Source organism: Euprymna scolopes, chromosome 33 (genome assembly GCF_053919585.1).
Source record: "Euprymna scolopes isolate OS-2025 chromosome 33, ASM5391958v1, whole genome shotgun sequence".
In the NCBI taxonomy this organism is placed as follows: Eukaryota; Metazoa; Mollusca; class Cephalopoda; order Sepiida; family Sepiolidae; genus Euprymna; species Euprymna scolopes.
In genome coordinates, this window is record NC_136514.1 from 80899240 (window position 1) to 80918337 (window position 19098).

At 32.3% G+C, this 19098-nt stretch overlaps 1 protein-coding gene across 50 annotated transcripts in view; it reads left to right on the forward strand.

Moving 5' to 3' along the window:
- The window catches only part of LOC145258325 (centaurin-gamma-1A-like), a 511784-nt gene that overhangs the window by 443131 nt on the left and 49555 nt on the right, over window positions 1-19098 (forward strand). The gene's annotated exons all lie outside the window — the stretch shown is intronic.

Sequence of the window (19098 nt, forward strand, 5' to 3'; positions counted from 1 at the left end):
TTATATACAACAAATGGACTCCAAAGAAAGTATTTTTTTAAAAAGGGCAAGGGTCACTTGATAATAATAACGATTGCAATTTTGATGTTCTGAAACGCTCATTGACTTTAACCAATTCATTTGCATCTCCTTTCCTTAAAAATGTGTATCTGCACATCAACCAATATTAGTGGCCTGGCAAAGCCACAGTGAGACAATCGAAGCAGCAAAACTGAAGCTGGCCTGCAGAACACTATATATATATATATATATATAACTGTAGGCAAATTTGGGTATATTTTATTGGTTTGAAAATATAGGTTCTTTTTTACCAATTGTCATAAAATTTTAACTATAGAATAGTATTATAATCTTCAAAAAGCCTGCAAATTTTCATGTGGTTTCATCTTATAGAACCAAAGATATGAGGATTTCAATATTCAATATATAGATATATTCAAGATAGATATACTACTTTTTTGGCAATCTTATAAGTTCCAAATCTCAGTGACTATTGATCAGAATTTAACAAATAAAGACTCATTGGAAAGGTAATGACTTGAATTGTGTAGTGAGCTATGTGACATTTCCCCTTAAGGTCACACATCAAGAGGATCATCCATCATTCAGAGCCTATTTTTGGTACTTTTTTACAACCATAAAATGTTTCAATCATAGTCATTTGTTTTACTAGTTTTTCATATGAATTACAAAATATCTGATATTTCCCCAAAACTTCTGGCCTTGATGGAGGGGAGACGAAAACTTGCTGCTATGGTTTCAAATGATCTGAAATAACAGCAAGGGGGGACTTGATTCCAAATATTTATCATGTTATATCTCCCCTCTTTGGTTTTCATACATAAAGTAAATTTCACAGTGTATAAGGATTATTTGATACTGGAGATATTCATAATCGTACCCCATTTCCAGGGAATCACAACACTCTTCAGCACATCCAAGTACACTTTGGTGTTGACTTTCAAGCCAACTTCGAAGATGTGAAATAGCATGATGTGGCCCTCATTTGAAACCACATCAAAGACAATAACTGTGTCCGGAGACTTTATTTTAATCACTCTGGAAACATCCGTGTTATTCATGGCAATCCAGTGATGCATTTTGAGGATGCTTGCAATGGTCCTGTCTCCATAATTTGGATCGTTACAGAGCATGAGTTGTACATCAGCGCATCTCCAATCTCGCTTGTTGAACATTGTGCCAGTTTCAGACATGATAGAAGAAGTCTGCTATTACTCTTGAGATGTTAAGCAGCAGGCCAACTAGTAGATAGTTTACAAACGAAAACCAGTTTCATCAAACGGAAATGGAATTGTGTCATCTTTTCTAGGGCGAAAATTTTATCGTTCCACACTCTGTTTGCATCTGTATTATTTGAATTTCTAAGGTTTTCATCTCGGATGTTATTCTCAGAACATTATGACCGATGTAACATCCAACTTCCTTCAGGTACATCTTGTTAAACCCTGGAACTCTTTATTTAATGCACAAGGGTAGCTTGCTCTTTTTTCATCAACCATGACCAGATGGAAATATATAGAAATTTGTAATTGTATTATTAGTATTTGCCTGCAGTGAAGATTGAATCTTCAACCTCCACAAAACTATAACTTGAAATTAATATAACTTTTTTTCCATTACACCATGTGTTTTTATAGATTACTATTCTCATCGTGGTTATTTTGTACAGATTGCTAAATTTGAAAAGATATTTTCAAACTGTTGAAGGTTGCATTGGCTGAAATGTTGCGAATATAATGATCAAAATGAGACCAATGGTTTGAATAATACAATTAAGATAAATTTCATAGTTATGTGAGCGTGTTAAAAAAGAATGGTTCTGATATTATGACCAATCCAACATATGAAGTAGCTCTCTCCTTCCTCCTCCCTTTCCTCTCATTTCTCCCTCTTTTTTATTTCTCTCCCCTCTTTTTTATTTCTCTCCCCTCTTTTTTATTTCTCTCCCCTCTTTTTTCTTATTTCTCCTCCCCCTCTTTTTTCTTATTTCTCCTCCCCCTCTTTTTTCTTATTTCTCCTCCCCCCCTTTTTTCTTATTTCTCCTCCCCCTCTTTTTTCTTTCTCCTCCCCCTCTTTTTTCTTATTTCTCCTCCCCCTCTTTTTTCTTATTTCTCCTCCCCCTCTTTTTTCTTATTTCTCCTCCCCCTCTTTTTTCTTATTTCTCCTCCCCCTCTTTTTTCTTATTTCTCCTCCCCCTCTTTTTTCTTATTTCTCCTCCCCCTCTTTTTTCTTATTTCTCCTCCCCCTCTTTTTTTCTTATTTCTCCTCCCCCTCTTTTTTCTTATTTCTCCTCCCCCTCTTTTTTCTTATTTCTCCCCCCCCCTTTTTTTCTTATTTCTCCTCCTTCCCCTTTTTTTCTTATTTCTCCTCCTTCCCCTTTTTTTCTTATTTCTCCTCCTTCCCCTTTTTTCTTATTTCTCCTCCTTCCCCTTTTTTCTTATTTCTCCTCCTTCCCCTTTTTTTCTTATTTCTCCTCCTTCCCCTTTTTTTCTTATTTCTCCTCCTTCCCCTTTTTTTCTTATTTCTCCTCCTTCCCCTTTTTTTCTTATTTCTCCTCCTTCCCCTTTTTTTCTTATTTCTCCTCCTTCCCCTTTTTTTCTTATTTCTCCTCCTTCCCCTTTTTTCTTATTTCTCCTCCCTTTTTTTTATTCATACCACCCTATTTTGTTCCTCCCCTTCCTAACTTATTCCTCCTCCTCTTTTCATCCTTCTGCTTTCTTTTTACCCAAATCTGAAACTGCACCCTCCCTAATTGACCTCTTATTATTTACCTTCTCCCACTACTACTATTATTATAATAACATTTTTTAGTAGCAAATCAAAAATGTTTGATAGTTAAAAAAATGCATAGCATAGTTGTGGCTTTCTTTTTCATGTTCCCCATTCTTCACAGCACCATAAAAGGGGGGGGGGCTATCCTTATCTCTCCCATTTTTTTGCAAAAAAATTCACTCACCTAATCCTGTCACTTTTACATTTTTTCCAAATCGTATTTAATCCATGAAATATTTGTCTTTTATTTTCTTTTGCATTTTTTTTTTGTCTTTTCTTTCTTGCACATTTTTTTTTTTTTTTTCTGCAAATTTTTTGTTTTTCATTTTGATTACTGTCGATTTCACATGGACCATCCTACTCTCAGGTTCTTCTTCAGCAAGTAACCATAAATAAAATAACACAACTTTCAATATGATAATAAGTCACCACTTATCAAGGCTCGGAAACCACTCGAGGATAAGGGTTAATGAGTGTACAGTAGTCAATGGGATAATATCGTAGTAATTGTTAATAGTGTAAATGTGGTAAATTGGATTACTTAAGGGGAACGGCTCATCAAGAACTTGTTTACGTTGGACTTGAAGACAACCATATTCATATTCAGCTGGAAAGCAGGGAAACGGAAGGTTCCACAGGTGTGCAGTTCTAAGAAAAAAGCTTTGTTTATGGAATCTACGTTTAGGTTTAGGAACAGTGGTTTCCGTTAGACAAGCGGATGGGGGTACCATAGATTGGAGCTCAGACGAGCACTTGCCATGAAAATAACAATAAAACAGAGACAGGTTTACAATGTCACTTCTGTGAGAAAGAGGTTGCCAGGTAGAGAAAAGGGTATCCCCCCCCCCCGCTAAGTTACGAAGTCTATTTTGAACTTTGTCAAAGCATGATAAGATGCTTCTAGCAGCTCCTGCCCAGATGTGAAGCAGCATTGCTCCATTTTCTATTATATAAAGGTCAGTCGTCTGTGTGTTTGTATTTCCAGTTAAAACTTGAAAAATACACAGCAAACCCCTGCAGATTAAGTATTTTTTTAATCAGCATAACCTCTGAAACATCTAATATTTAAGGGAGGGGGTATTCTTTGGGGGTCAAAGGATCGTTTATATCATTTAATGTTATCAAGAACTAAACACAATTTTTAATATTAACATGTATTAATGAGCCAGCAGTTTTTCAGATTGAAAGACGCGAACTCCAGATTTAATTTATTGTTTCTTTAACTGTTATTTCTCTGCAAAGGAAGGAAGTAGAAATTTAGCTTTAGTAGTGCTCTGGAGGCATCATTAATTTTATTTGACACTTTTGGTAGTGTTCTGAGAGACTTCTAAGTTTTTTCCACTCCTCATATGGAATGGGGAGCTGGGTACATTTAACACTATTTAATATCTTCATTTAGTTTTTAAGGTCCCTGGCAATACCTCATAGCCATCTGTATATTCCTGGTCATTTTTGTATTTTTTATTTAATTTTCTATAATTTTCAAGTTATAAATAAAATAGTGGTAGAGAATAGTGATGTCAAAAGTATTGAAAGGAAGATGTTACAGTTTTTTCAACAATTGCCACATTTTTTCATATTTGAACATTGGCCACCAATTGGTCAAAAATTGGCCACATTTGTTCATATTTGAACATTGGCCACCAATTGGTCAAAAATTGGCCACATTTGTTCATATTTGAACATTAGCCACTAATTGGTCAAAAATTGGCCACATTTGTTCATATTTCAACATTAGCCACCAATTGGTCAAAAATTGGCCACATTTGTTCATATTTGAACATTGCCCACCAATTGGTCAAAAATTGGCCACATTTGTTCATATTTGAACATTAGCCACCATTGGTCAAAAATTGGCCACATTTGTTCATATTTGAACATTGGTCCAAAATTGGCCACATTTGTTCATATTTCAACATTGGCCACCAATTAGTCAAAAATTGGCCACATTTGTTCATATTTCAACATTGGCCACCAATTGGTCCAAAATTGGCCACATTTGTTCATATTTCAACATTGGCCACCAATTGGTCAAAAATTGGCCACATTTGTTCATATTTGAACATTGGCCACCAATTGGTCAAAAATTGGCCACATTTGTTCATATTTGAACATTAGCCACCAATTGGTCAAAAATTGGCCACATTTGTTCATATTTCAACATTGGCCACCAATTGGTCAAAAATTGGCCACATTTGTTCATATTTGAACATTAGCCACCAATTGGTCAAAAATTGGCCACATTTGTTCATATTTCAACATTGGCCACCAATTAGTCAAAAATTGGCCACATTTGTTCATATTTGAACATTGGCCACCAATTGGTCCAAAATTGGCCACATTTGTTCATATTTGAACATTGGCCACCAATTGGTCAAAAATTGGCCACATTTGTTCATATTTGAACATTGGCCACCAATTGGTCAAAAATTGGCCACATTTGTTCATATTTCAACATTGGCCACCAATTGGTCAAAAATTGGCCACATTTGTTCATATTTCAACATTGGCCACTAATTGTCAAACATTGACTACCAATGGTATGGCCCCTTAAAGAAATCAACACAATACCAGTCGTGATAAGAGCAACTGGCCTAATGAAAAAAAATTCTTAATACTTGGAAACAATCCCTGTTCGACCAAGGTGGCATGAAATACAGATAGCAGCCATAAAGGGAACGGCGTCTATTCTTAACAGCCCTCGAATATAAATTTGAATCATAATGAAATTAAGTGTTAGTTCCAGGTCAGAGCCCCTTGATTTCTTAAAACTAACCAAAGTATAATAAGTTTTAAAAAAAATCCAGACAATTCAGTAAATATTACAGCTTATCATTGTCTCAAAAATTTAGAAACCTAATATATCTGAAAAGTCAAAGAACGGAATAAAAGTTAAGAGTCTATATAAGTGGATTAGATAATATATCAAGTTTGAAAGTTCCTTGAAGAAGGCCAGAGAGTAGAATCGCTGAAATGGTGTGAAAGATGATAGCAACTAAGATGAAGAAAACCATCTGAAATATTTAAATAATTTCATTCGTGATTTTAAAAATTTTGAGAAGTACAGAATTCAACATAATTAAAAAAAATTTTTTAAAAAACAAAAAAAAAACGGAAAAATCTATGTCCATACCTATCACTGAATGAAGATGTCATCTTCCAAAAATCACGTAAATTAATCAATAAGATTTCTTTAAATATAAAAAAATTATGAGTAAGTGAGGATTTGTTTTGATCAGCCATGTTGTTTTAAATAAAGAGAGACAACTCAATTGGAATTACCAAGATCAAAATTGGTCTTGCTATGACTAAAACTTACTATTAAAATTGCTAAAAAGATTATTTTCTTTATAAAAAAAAATATACTTGATCTATTTACGTGATTTAGGACAACTACTTTTTTTTTTTTAATAATTTATTTTATTTTTTGAGTGTTGGTTGATTTTTTTAAGTATTTTTTTTTTTTTTTTATTCCTGTGTTTTTCTACTAACCATTCACACATGCTTTATTATTGATTTGTTATTGATCTGATTGGAATGATTGAAGGTTACCAAAATCACCTAAAATGCTTCTGCCGATGCAATTTGGTTTTGTCGTTATCAGCTTGAACCTTTATAATTCAAGGCCAAACCTATAACAGACTTGGCAGCTGTGCAACTTCAGCTCACAACTGGGGCCAAGCGTACGGGGACCTGAATTAGCATTAAATAATGATTACTAAAAACATTCTTTAGCAAGTCACTCATTAGCGATATTGAATAATTGTCTACGAATTAATACCTACAAATTGTTTTGTTTTCTTAAAGTATTTTAAGACTTTGTTGATAGTTAATTCCATTATGTCTTTTTGATATTATTTACTAGCCAGGATACCCTGCATTGCCTGGGGCCATAAAAGACTAAATAGAAGTAGTGTGTGTGACCTCTTTATATTAAAAATTTTACCTCTTCTCTCTCTCTCTCTCTCTCTCTCTAGTCTCTAGGCCTAGTTTACTCTCAAAGAATAAATTTGTTTTTTCTAAATTTTACATCTTATATATTCGAGATAAGAAAATATAAACTTTACGGGTCTTTGGTTAGCAGTTTTGGATTTTTAGCTGGACATACAACCACACTCATAAACAACTGTCCTTCATATATTATCTGACATTGCTCAGAGGCGTATAGAAGTGTGAAATTATGTAACATCTTTATATTTATTCAGGACAACGCCTATCAACTTTTTCAGTGTTTGTTTTGTCCTTTTTTTAAATTTTTGTCTCGACATATACACATTGACAAATACGTTTCTGAATTTTTGAGATGAGGATTAATTATTTGGATTCATTGAACTACTGTTCTCCTCTTGAATGGTTACAGTACTTGGAAAAATCAATTGTAAAAGTGATATTCGCCTGAAGGTTGAAGGTTCAATTCTCAGTGTGGGTGATTGGAAAAAAAATACAATTGCGAATTACTTAAGACCTCTATCCAGTCATGATGACGGATCAAGAGCATGCTACCCCCATGAAGTAAGTAAAGGATTCTGTTCCAAATTCCGTCCAAATTCCCGAGTGTGATAAAATACTCCTGAAGAAGGTCGGAGGTTACATTGATCGAAACGTGAAAATCACACTCAAGATGAGAATAGTAGTCGGATGAATCCAAATAATACTGACAAACGCCCTTTATTGAATAGACTAGCAGGGCTACCCGGCATTACCCGGAGGTGTATAAAAACAAATAGAAGTAATAGTATGTGTGTAACATCTTTGTATTAAAATTTCGATCTCTCCCTTTCTCACCATTCGTCTCTATATCACTTAGTAATTACACATTTTCGATTTGAGGTATTGTGTACGGTTTCATCCAACTAAAGACTTACGAAGAATAAAATTATGTAATAACATATCCGTTCTATCTTCTGGAGTATTGTGTACATCTACTGAGTGCCAAGTAATTTATCGTGCCAGAGTTTCTTGTTTCAGATGATTGACTGCGGCAGAAACAATGAAAAAGTAGTCATACAGTGTATTTACTATATTTCTTTTAGTCTCCAACAAAACTAGGTCTAACAAGAAATATTTTTTCTAAATTTTAGATCTGATACAGCTGGGACAATGCTGATCAAGAATATATAAACTTTATGGGTCTTTGGTTAGTAGTTTGGGATTTTTAGCTGGATATATAAACATACAAACACACAGACAACTGCCCTTTATATAATAGAAGACTATAAAATAATATTATCAAAATGACTTTACAGAATCAACTGCATTTTTTCCCCCATACCAATAATTCTGTGAGTCTTTCTTTAGTTTTCTCATAATTGGTTTATTAGGTTTTAAAATATATAAAATTTTTTTTTTTTTTTTTTTTTTTAGATTCATCATTTTTCTTAAAGTGCAAGACCCCCCCCCCCAAATACAAATGCTATCTATTCAATCGTTAATAAAATTCATAACCCTTTCTGTAATTGTATTTGGTATAAATAAATTTAACTCTATGCCCAACTTGTCCAAGTTTCCATCATGAATGTCCACCAATCTTTATTTTATCGACAGTCGCACCTGTATATGAAGTATATAATTGTGAATATCTCTGACCCCACCCCCTGCTTCTCGCACTGCCTTGATTTGGGTCGCAATGGCCTTCAGTTTAGGAACGGTCTGCAGATTGTTTTGATGGAACGTTATTGTTGAAGAAAACCTCCACAGATAAAAATCAAGAGGGGTATGGTCCAGTGATTATATTTCCTACTGGTGAGATGATCACCAAAGTACCCTCTACGCCTGTATGGTTAAACAATGACAAAACAAGGACTGTTGGATATTCATGACTAAAACTTGGTGGACAAGTTGGGTATCGGCAAAAGATCATTTCTACCAAAAATTGTGAGATTACAGAAAGGATTGTGAATAATATAAAATAATACAAGGTGACCCTCTGAAAATGGCATCCATTTAATTGTTAAATAAAATTCACAATTCTTTCTACAAACCAACCATATTAATTTGTACAAATGTCAGTTTATGCTTTACTTGTCCACCAAGCATAACTGATAAATCTTCAACAGTCTTTGTTTCATTGTTCTTTAATGATAAATATGTTATTTCTTTGTAGAGTTGCCTTTGTTGAAATAAGTCGATAATCCTTACTTATAATAGTTGCTCCATTAACTAATTCCTTGATATTAGTAACAAGTTCTTTGCTAAAATTGTTCTCAGTAATTTTTATTTACAAGTAATTGAGGTGAACCGTGATTGCCAGGCCTTTTATAGGTATAGCCTTGATGTAATTGCATTAATATTTCTTCTTGAAAGCATTTCATTAAATTCACTCGCCTTTTTTTTATTCACATAATTTTTAACTTGTACTTTTAAACACCTTTTTCTTGTCTTTTTTTTTTTAATGGACAACTTTGAATGAACAAAATAGTCTTTTTTTTATTCATAATAAATTTGTAAATAAAATTTTTTTCTTTTTCTTTTCCTTTTATTTAATAAAATAAATCGTGGACGTATATGACACTGATGAGCAAAAGTATTAGCATTTGGGGGCTACTTATACAGAATAAGAACCATGCTCTTGTCAAAATTTTCCATGCAGTTTACGTAAAACGATGAAAGGTGTCAAAATGTTGAGCCAATGAAATCACAGCCACCAACGTTTATTTGCTATCATTGGTTAATTATATACTAGCAGATGTACCTGATGTTGTCCAGTATTAAAAATCACGTTAAATTCCTTTAAAAAAATAAAAAAAAGTGAAGTAAAAACAACAGAAAGAAACTAAGACATATGTATGTGAGTATTATGTTTTTTCTAAACAGTTCACTGGTTGTAAGTAAAAATACAAGACCAAAACCTAAAGACAATGAGTCAAGAACGATAACCATTTGGCCAGCTTGACACGACTTTAAAAAGTGTTTTAAAACCTATTTATTCTTAACATAACAAAGGGTACATGTGAACAATTCACATATGCACAGTCGTAAAAGTTGACAAACAGATCGAAGACCTCCAAGTACTAATTTTTCAATTTTAACCCCTTAGCAGACATTTTTTTTTTTTTTTTTTTTTTTCAATTAATTTTTCATTAAATTATCTTCATAATAACAGAAGTATATTTTTGGAAAATTTGGTCAGCATTTGCACGAGGAAAAGAAATGCCAAAACTTTTGTTCAGCACCATCCGGTGTTTTATGTAAATTACCTGAAATAATTTCGACAATGGCACAGTCCTTATTCTGCATAAGTCTCTTTTTTTCTTTTTTTTTTTTTTTAAGGGTACCATAAAACATATTTCCAATGTAAAGTTCTTTTGTTTTTTAAGCATGTTTGAAAGTGCATTATACATCAATTAGTCATCATAAAATAGATTCCATGCTGGGACCAGATTGGGAGACTTTCGGAAATAGTTCTATTGGATGAGAAACTACGTTTTATTTGTATTATTCATCAGACTGATGTTCTCATCTTGAGTGTGATTTTCACAACATTTAAGTCGATGTAACTTCCGACTTTCTTCATGTGTATCTTGTTGAACTTTGGAATGTTTCTGTTGGACTCAGGAATTGGGATAGAATTTCGAATGGAACCTTTTATTTACTTCAAGGAGGTGGCATGTTCTCGTTCCATCAGCCATGATTGGATAGTCATCCTAAGTAATTTGCAATTGTATTTTTCTGTCATCCATACTGAGAATTGAACCTTCAGGAGAACATCATTTTCACAATTGATTTTTCCCCAAGTAATCTAACCACTGCGCCACAAGTCCTTGCAGACGGTTCTAGAACAAATTTTGAGACCCTTAAATCTATTTTTATTTCTAGTTGTAAATATCACTATTTTATTATTTTTTTTTTACTCTCTCATATATATATAAATAATTCTATGAAAGTTTCCAATTTTGACCAAAGTTGACACCTTACATAGCCTAACAAAATGCATTTGAGAAGTTTTATTACCACACAAGCAGAAATAAAATAAAAGTAGGTTCTTTGATATAACAGGTACACGTTCGAAATGAATGTTTCTGTATAAAGCACAATTAAACGATGATACTTGATTTTTTAATTTTAAACTTAAATTCAAGCCATCATCAGCGCACAATATAAAGTGAACAATAAGGTCTTTGATATGACTGGGGAGCATTCGAAATGAATGTTTCTTTGAAGAGCACAATTGACCTTTTCCTTTTAAACTTTAATTCAAGCCGTTATATAAAAATAATTTTTTTAAAATTAAACAGTAGGTTCTCTACAGTGCAATGTAGCCTACAATATATTGTGAACAATGTCACTGCAAGGAGGCATGTGAAGCTTCCTTCTGGTGCAGCACAATAAGTCCCCAACTAGAGCAGGCAATCAATTGATTTGATTGAAAAATGGATGATTTCACCGATTTTGATAATAAAAACATGTGTGTGAAACATTTGTTGACCATGATTCAATCCCGGGCAACGTCGCTTCTCCCTGCTAGTATGTATATATATATATATATATATATATATATATATAGCTGATGATGCTTGAAATAACATTATGGCTATTGTGAATTCGTGAAATCAAATTGATGTAGCGATTGCAGGAGATTGACTTACTGGCAAGATAATTTTCTTATAAGGGACAATTTTTTTTTTTTTTTTTATATATATAGTTTTAAAGTTTTAGTTTTCTTTAATTTGTTTTATATATATATATATATATATATATATATATATATATATATATAATAGAAAATTAACATGACATTTCTTTATTAAATCTTCAAGTGTACACTAACTGGGAATACAATAAAAGTTATTTCTTAATCCATGGATTTTTAAAAATTTGTACTTTTCTCATCAGAGGAAGTAAGCATTAATAGTTTGAGATATATATATATATATATATATAGTGTACTCCATCCAGTGTTGTCCTGCTACAGAGTTTGCTTATATATTGATTATTATATTGTACCCAAGATATAGAAGTGATTTCAAAAGTTTAAGAAAAAAAAATTGTTTGCCATCAGCTAGAATTGAAACCAAGAAATTTATCACTTTCTCTCTCTCTCTACATGTATGTGTGTGTGTGTGCATATGTAATTTTTATGTTATGTTAATACTCAGATATGATAAAACTACTCTCTTAGTAATGTGTACTCTGCCTATTTTTTTTTTTTTTTTAGTCAATCATGTGTTTCTATTTATGTATGAATAAACAAAAATTTTGTAGCCTTTTTAATAGTACACAGTTGTTCTAAAAATCGAAAAATTTCAAATCTACAATATTCCACATTTAAAATGACTTTTTCTTTTTTTTTAATTTCTGATTATTTTGCTCATCAGTGTATTCAACCGTTTTCTATATCTAAGGTTTTTAACTTGTACTCTTTTGTGAAGAACCCATTTTTCTTGTAAGCCATTCCTTAAAAAGAAAATCGCACAAAAATAATCATGTTAAATTTGCAACTGATAGACTTTCTGTCTCATTTTATTTATTTTTATTTTTAATTCACCAACTACAGCCACAATGGCCGTTTTTTTTTTTTTTTTTGTTTGTTTTTTTCTTATTTCTTAATCCTACCCCCTCTTCTCTCTGGCCATTGTCTCAATATTTAACCTTTGATTAACTGGATTATGTTTAGCAACTTTTTAAATACTAGTTCTTTTACGTTCCACCAAAAAAATTGGCATCTACAAATGATTTTTTTTTTAATTTTATTTTTTTATTAGCAGCATAAGATACAGCCTTTGTCCACATCTTTTAATAAATTCTTTGATACTTCTATAGAATCCTATATTAAAAAAAAAAAAAAAATTTGATGTATGTACCTATGATGAACGAAAATATATTCCAAAAATCACGTAAATTGATCAAGTAGTTTCATTTTTAAATAAGAAAATAAAATTTTACGAATAATCTAGGAGCGACTATCTTGCATGCCATTTTAAAAATAATCTCAGGAAACAAAAGGAGATAATTCAACAATAATTCAAACTTTCAAGATTTTTGTTATAATGCCTACAAATCACCATTCATTGATTGCCTAAAAATAGTTTCCTTTCTAAAAATGAAACCACTTGATCACTTTATGTGATTTTTGGAACATGATATTTTCGTTTCTCTCGGGTATGTACACCACACAGATATTTTCATTGTTTTCTTTTATTTTTTTAATTTGGAGGAATTCTGGACAGGAACCAATTCTTTAAGTACAGCTATTTTAACTCTGGATATTTCAATAAAATAAAAATAAAAATTGTCAATCGAAATCATAAACTGATCATGATCTACTAGTAGCATTTTCAAGATGGCCGACTGAAGTTCTCTAAATTTTTTGTTTCCAGACGATATTGCTAGAGTTAGCATAATTGATAAAACACAAGATAAAACAAATCTTGATACCTTTTTATATATATATATATATATATATATATATATATATAAAAAGTGCAAGCGGAATTTTCATGTATTCTTCCACAAGACGTAATGGAACTATTTTGTTAGCATTTAATTCCAAATGCTAACAGAATATCATGAAATTATGAATTTTGAATTTCATAAACATGCACATTTCACAGTTCGTGGAAATAGATTTTTTTTTGGTCACTTATGTCATTACTAATGATGTATTTGAATTTCAACGGTAATGATATAACAATTTAAAAAATTGGGAAAATGTATTCACGTTTCGGACATTTCAAAATTTCCTACATTCATGATGCTGGCAATATTTGTTCGCCAAATTAGTGTAGAGAAACAAATAACATAGTTTCAGTTTTCAAGGTTATTTCTCCAAATGTGTGTCATGAATTGTTCGTGCAACTGTAGCCCAAAAACGGGTCCATGATCAGATGAATCGCTAATGTGAAATCTGACGAAACCCAACAACAGTTTGGAAAGTTAAATTATTGTCTTTCATTTTTTTTTTTTTTTTTTTTTTTTTTTTTAAATGCGACAGATAACGGAACAAATTAAAAAAAAAAAAAAAAAATTATAGGCACTTGTACACTTAGGACAAAATTTTGGAAATCGTAAAACTGAATTTCACCTGTAAACCATGGTATCTACATATTTCTCATATTTTTAACATGATTATATCCAAAAATTTATCATTAACAAGTTTTTTTATTTGGAAGTCTTTTTTTTTTTTCTTTTTTTCCTCTTTACATCAAGTGGCTTCATGCCTTGTCCAGAGCGATTTTCATTAAAAAACAAAAGATCAAATGAGAAGATTTGCTAAAAACAATACACTTGCTCGGTCTATCCTAATAATAAATCGATTACGTTGACATGGATAAACTGTTGCAGAAGTATAACTGTCCTAAATCGCAGGAGGGTTGGCAGGTCAAGTAAAATTTGGAAACAAATGATTGGACAAGACCACAGAGTGGAATTTAAATTATGAGAAGTGGAGAGTGAGCGTAGGTGACATCACAAAACGTTTTCATCCCTGAACAAGGGAAAAGCTATGTTAAATGAATAGAAGAATTTCTTAATTTTGGACATGATATATGACGGTAGATGCTGAGCTCTCGTCCATCCTTCTCTTCCCACCGCTGCCTACAGCACAATGACAAATCCATAATTAGATGAATCTGCAAGGTAAAATCTGACCAAATCCAACAAATCAGGTCAGAAGATTTACTGAAAGCACCACAATTGCCCGGGGTTAATCAATTACGCTGATATGGTATTTGGGCCGAGATCACAGTGTAGTATCTGTTCTTCAGATGCTGCACTTCAATTTCTTTTTCTCTGTCAGTGGAAAAGAAGTCCTTCACGACTGAGACAATTTTAAATTTTTGTTCCTTTTCTCCACGTTAAAAAACGATCCTGGTGTCTAACTCTGTCCATTGTAAATAGGAACCATTGAGACAATTCTGGAGAACACATGCCATAATGGCATTTGGAGAAAAGACTGAGATTAGCAACATAAGAAAAGACTGAGATTAGCAACATAAGAAAAGACTGAGATTAGCAACATAAGAAAAAAAGATGGGAGCTAATAAAATTGCAGTTACGTTTTTTAACCTTATCAAGAACCTTAAAAATAGGATAGTGCTTCTATAGTATTATAACGAAAATAATATTGAATTTTAAGTAAAACAAATGGTACCTACGTAATTGTCATGTCGCAAATAGTAACATATCTAAAAATTACGGAAAACCATAAGCTAGAAAAATTATTATTCATGAAAAACAGTTCCAATAAGGGAAAAAAACTTTGATAAAATAATATGCTTGGGCGGACATATTGGGTCACATGACGTAAGCAAAAGGGGAAGTAACTCAGTTGAAAGCAGACAGAATTTATTTAGAAAACAAAAATAAACATAACATATATACATAATTTGTGAATTTCTTAAAAATAACTTTTTTAATTGTTTGAATGTTTAATTTAAAAAAAAAAAAAAACTGAATTTATGAGAAATTGAAAACCTAATAATTACCTCTCCTGTTATTTGCACTTTTAATAACAAAATTAAAAAAAAATGAAAGCTTTTATTTCATTTGGAATTCTATACATATATATGTCACACTTTGCTGAAAGCACCACACTTGCCCAGCGTTAATCAATTACGTTGGTATAGTGATGTAGAACGTTCATCCTCCTGTTGAGACAATTCTGACGAACGCATGCCATAATAGTATTTGGAGAAAAAACTGAAGCTAGCAACATAATGTCTGTAAGAGAGAGGTTGCAGAGAAGACAGAAAAGGTGGGGGGAGGGGCAATAAAATTGTACATATGTTTCTGAATCTTATCAAGGACCTTAAAATAGGACAGATACTCACCAGCCCTCATCCATCTTTCTCTCCCTCCGTTTGCAGCTCACTTGAAATCTCTCTATCCCTTCTTGTATAGATTCAAATTAATCAATGCTCTCCTCCACTTTCTTAATTTTCCAAAATTTATTTTATATATATATATATATATATATATATATATATATATATATCTCGATTTAAAAAACCATAAAGCGGAAGACCATTACCCGCATTAAGCTGGTCTGCAGTTTAATTTGTTGCTGGCTATCTTGCTCTTGCTTGTTGCTGGATCACAACATTTTGAACCGAGAGAGAGACTTAGCTGTCGTACAAAGCTAAGACTCTGTAACATCATATTTGTATAGATACTCCCTCAGGCATTTGGGCTCATGGATTTTAAATGTCTGAGGGAGTGGCACTCGTCTGACAAGACGTTGCAATCATCATATATATCGATACAAGTGGTGTGCATGTATATATATATATATATATATATATACACACACACACATGCACCACTTGTATCGATTGATTTTCTAGATGTAAATCCAATGAAACTCGCATGATTATTAAAGAGTGTTCAATACAGGACAGAGCTGATATATATAGTTTGTTTATTATACAAACATTATTAGTTACATATGTGCATACATGTTCCAGTTGAGTCCAAATTCAGGGACAAGGCTTCATCAAACCAAAAAAATCAATTCTATTTTTTTGGTTTGATGAAGTGTTGTCCCTGAATTGGGACTCCTGAAACCTGTATGCACATATGTAACTAATAATGTTTGTATAATAAACAGATTATATATATATATATATATATGGAAAAAATGTGCTTATTCAGTTATATTTTACTCTTTATTTATACCAATCTTTTTATTTATGAAGCTTGAGGCATGTTAAATATAACTACAGAACATATAAAAATAAATGACAAAAGTCTATATTACAAATTCTAAGATATTGTGTATCTTACGGTTTATTTTTTTCAGCATATTAAAATGTTCAATTCTTGACAGCACCTATTTCGTAATGCAGAAACAATCACATAATTATTATGTCAATCAATGAATATTTTCTGCCCTGATAATATTAAAAAATTGGCATAATAATTATGCTTGTTTCTGCACTACGAAATAGATGCTGTCAAAAATTGAACATGCTGAAAGAAATAAACGGTAAAATGAACATCTTGGAATTTGGAATATAGACTTTTTGTCATTTATTTGTATATATTTCCTTTTGATTGTTTGATAACAATCCACCACCACCCCCACGACTTGTGAGTCCTCATATAAACGCACGTATACACTATACGTAAAGGTTGCTTGATTTTTCAACCATTTTTGAATATCAGTTAATTTTATTTGGAATAAAGTCAGATATTAGTCAACGGCGTATACTGATCCCCCCAAATAATTTCTAACTTGCACTAATTTTTATCAATTAGTTTAAATGGTGCTTTAATAAGAACCACTTGAAAATCTTTTTTTAAATGTTTTGCATACCTATAAATATCAAAATTTACAAAGGCTGAGCTGCTAAAAATTGATGCATCTCTTGTGGCTCTGAAAATAGGAGGGAGGGAAGGTCTATGGTCATCCTTGTCACTGTACGTTAGACTTGCCTATCATTTCTATAGCTAGAATCATCAATCACTGTAATATCACATTCACTCTCAGCATTGTTTTACTTAAGATTGTCAAATTGATTTCTTTTTTTTTTTTTTTTCTTTTTTTTTGTAATTAAATATGTACATAAATATTTAAATAACTTGTTTTTATTAAAAAAATAATTCACATCTTCATGTACAAAATAAAAATACCTAAAATCATGTATGTTTGATTCAACATTTTGGCCGAAAAATACCTGAAAATGTTAACACTATTTAAAAAAAGGAATAAAAAAAAATAAATAAAAAATGTTATTGCTTTTCCAGCCTACCCTATTCTATATAGATAAGCATATATGCACATATCTCCACCAAACAGAAGTTTTATTAGCAACACTGTTTTTGTCCATAAAATTCTGCTAATTTGTGCATTCATTTTTTTTTTTTGCAGACGGTTATCCTCATCTTCATAGTTGTTGTTGTTTCACCAGATTTCGGCCAACTCATCCTTTGACCTTCTTCCATTGATTAAACGCGACGGGATAGGAATGCTGAGTCTTGTAATTGTATCTCCAGTAATTACTGCCTTCCATAGTTGTTGTCTTACTATATTTTAGCAAACTAATCCTCTGGCTTGGTAGGATTAAAACTGCTATCTTCAGACAGTGTTCACCTGGTACCGCAGAGACTCAACGCCTCTATCCACTGCGTCACAGGCCCAAAAGGTGGTGAAACAACAATTATGAAGACTAGGATAACAGTCCGCATAAAAAAAGAATGCACAAATTATGAAGCCTCATCTTGATCCCCCCCCCCCCCCCAAAAAAAAAATTCTGCTGAGTCATACTGTCCTTCTCCTGATCTCGCGGAGAAATGATGCTTTCACTGTCCTCTTATGATGCTTTTTTTTTTTTTTTTTTCCAAATCTTATTTTTGTCCTCTTTTGAAATTGTGGATCTAATAGTTATCTTTTCTTCTTCATCTTCCTCCTCCATCATTTCTCATCAATGATGATGGACATTTAACAAAAAAAAAAAAAAAAATGGATGGTAAGATTTTTCTTCATCTTCTAATCTTTTGTTTTTATTTTTTTTCAACTCCCATGATGCCCCCCATCCCCTCCTGTTTTGACGATTGGCGGCGAAACCTGTCGAAGCCAGCTTCATTTCCCACCCTTGCCTCTGTTTATAGTTGTGATGATTCAAATAACATTGTTGAAATAACAAATAGCTTCACATGCAGTAGTCGTAGTAGTTGTTGTTTTTAAGTTGTGGACAGCCTCTTTCTTTTTTTTTTTTCTTTTTTTTCTTACTATTTAAAGACATAACCTACCCTCACCCCACCCCTTAATTATCAGAGTGCATGCATTGCAGCAACTGCTATTAGCGTCACATTTTGTATGTGCCTGCTTGTGTGTTGATCGAAGTTGACATTTTTGACGTACAAAATAAAGCGCTCAAAATCATTTATGTGCGTATGGCTCCGTGCAGACTTCTGGTTGGGCACTTAAATGCAGACTGTTAGCGCCACTCTTGGTTACAGTACTGTTTTTTTTTTTTTTTTAACTATAGTAAAATCTTGCGTGTTGATGGAAGTTGACATCTTTAAAAAATTTCTTTCTTTCTGAAAATGCAAACGGGTAATACCACATCTAGTTATGAATGCTGTATTTTTGGCTTTGTTTTTTTTTTTTTAATTTTCTTCCTTTGAAGATTGTAATGCTGGGTATGGGGCAGCCAAACCAGCTGCCAACATTGCCCCGCTTTTTTATTGAAACCAACCGAGAGCTCTTTCTAGTATCCTCGTTGTTCCCTTAAGTGCAATTGTCTGGATTTCTCTTTTGCACTTGGTTCACCAGGAATATTAGTTAGGTAGGACTTCAGAGTAAAGTCTTGCATGTTGATGGAAGTTGACATCTTAAAAAAATTTCTTTCTTTCTGAAAATGCAGA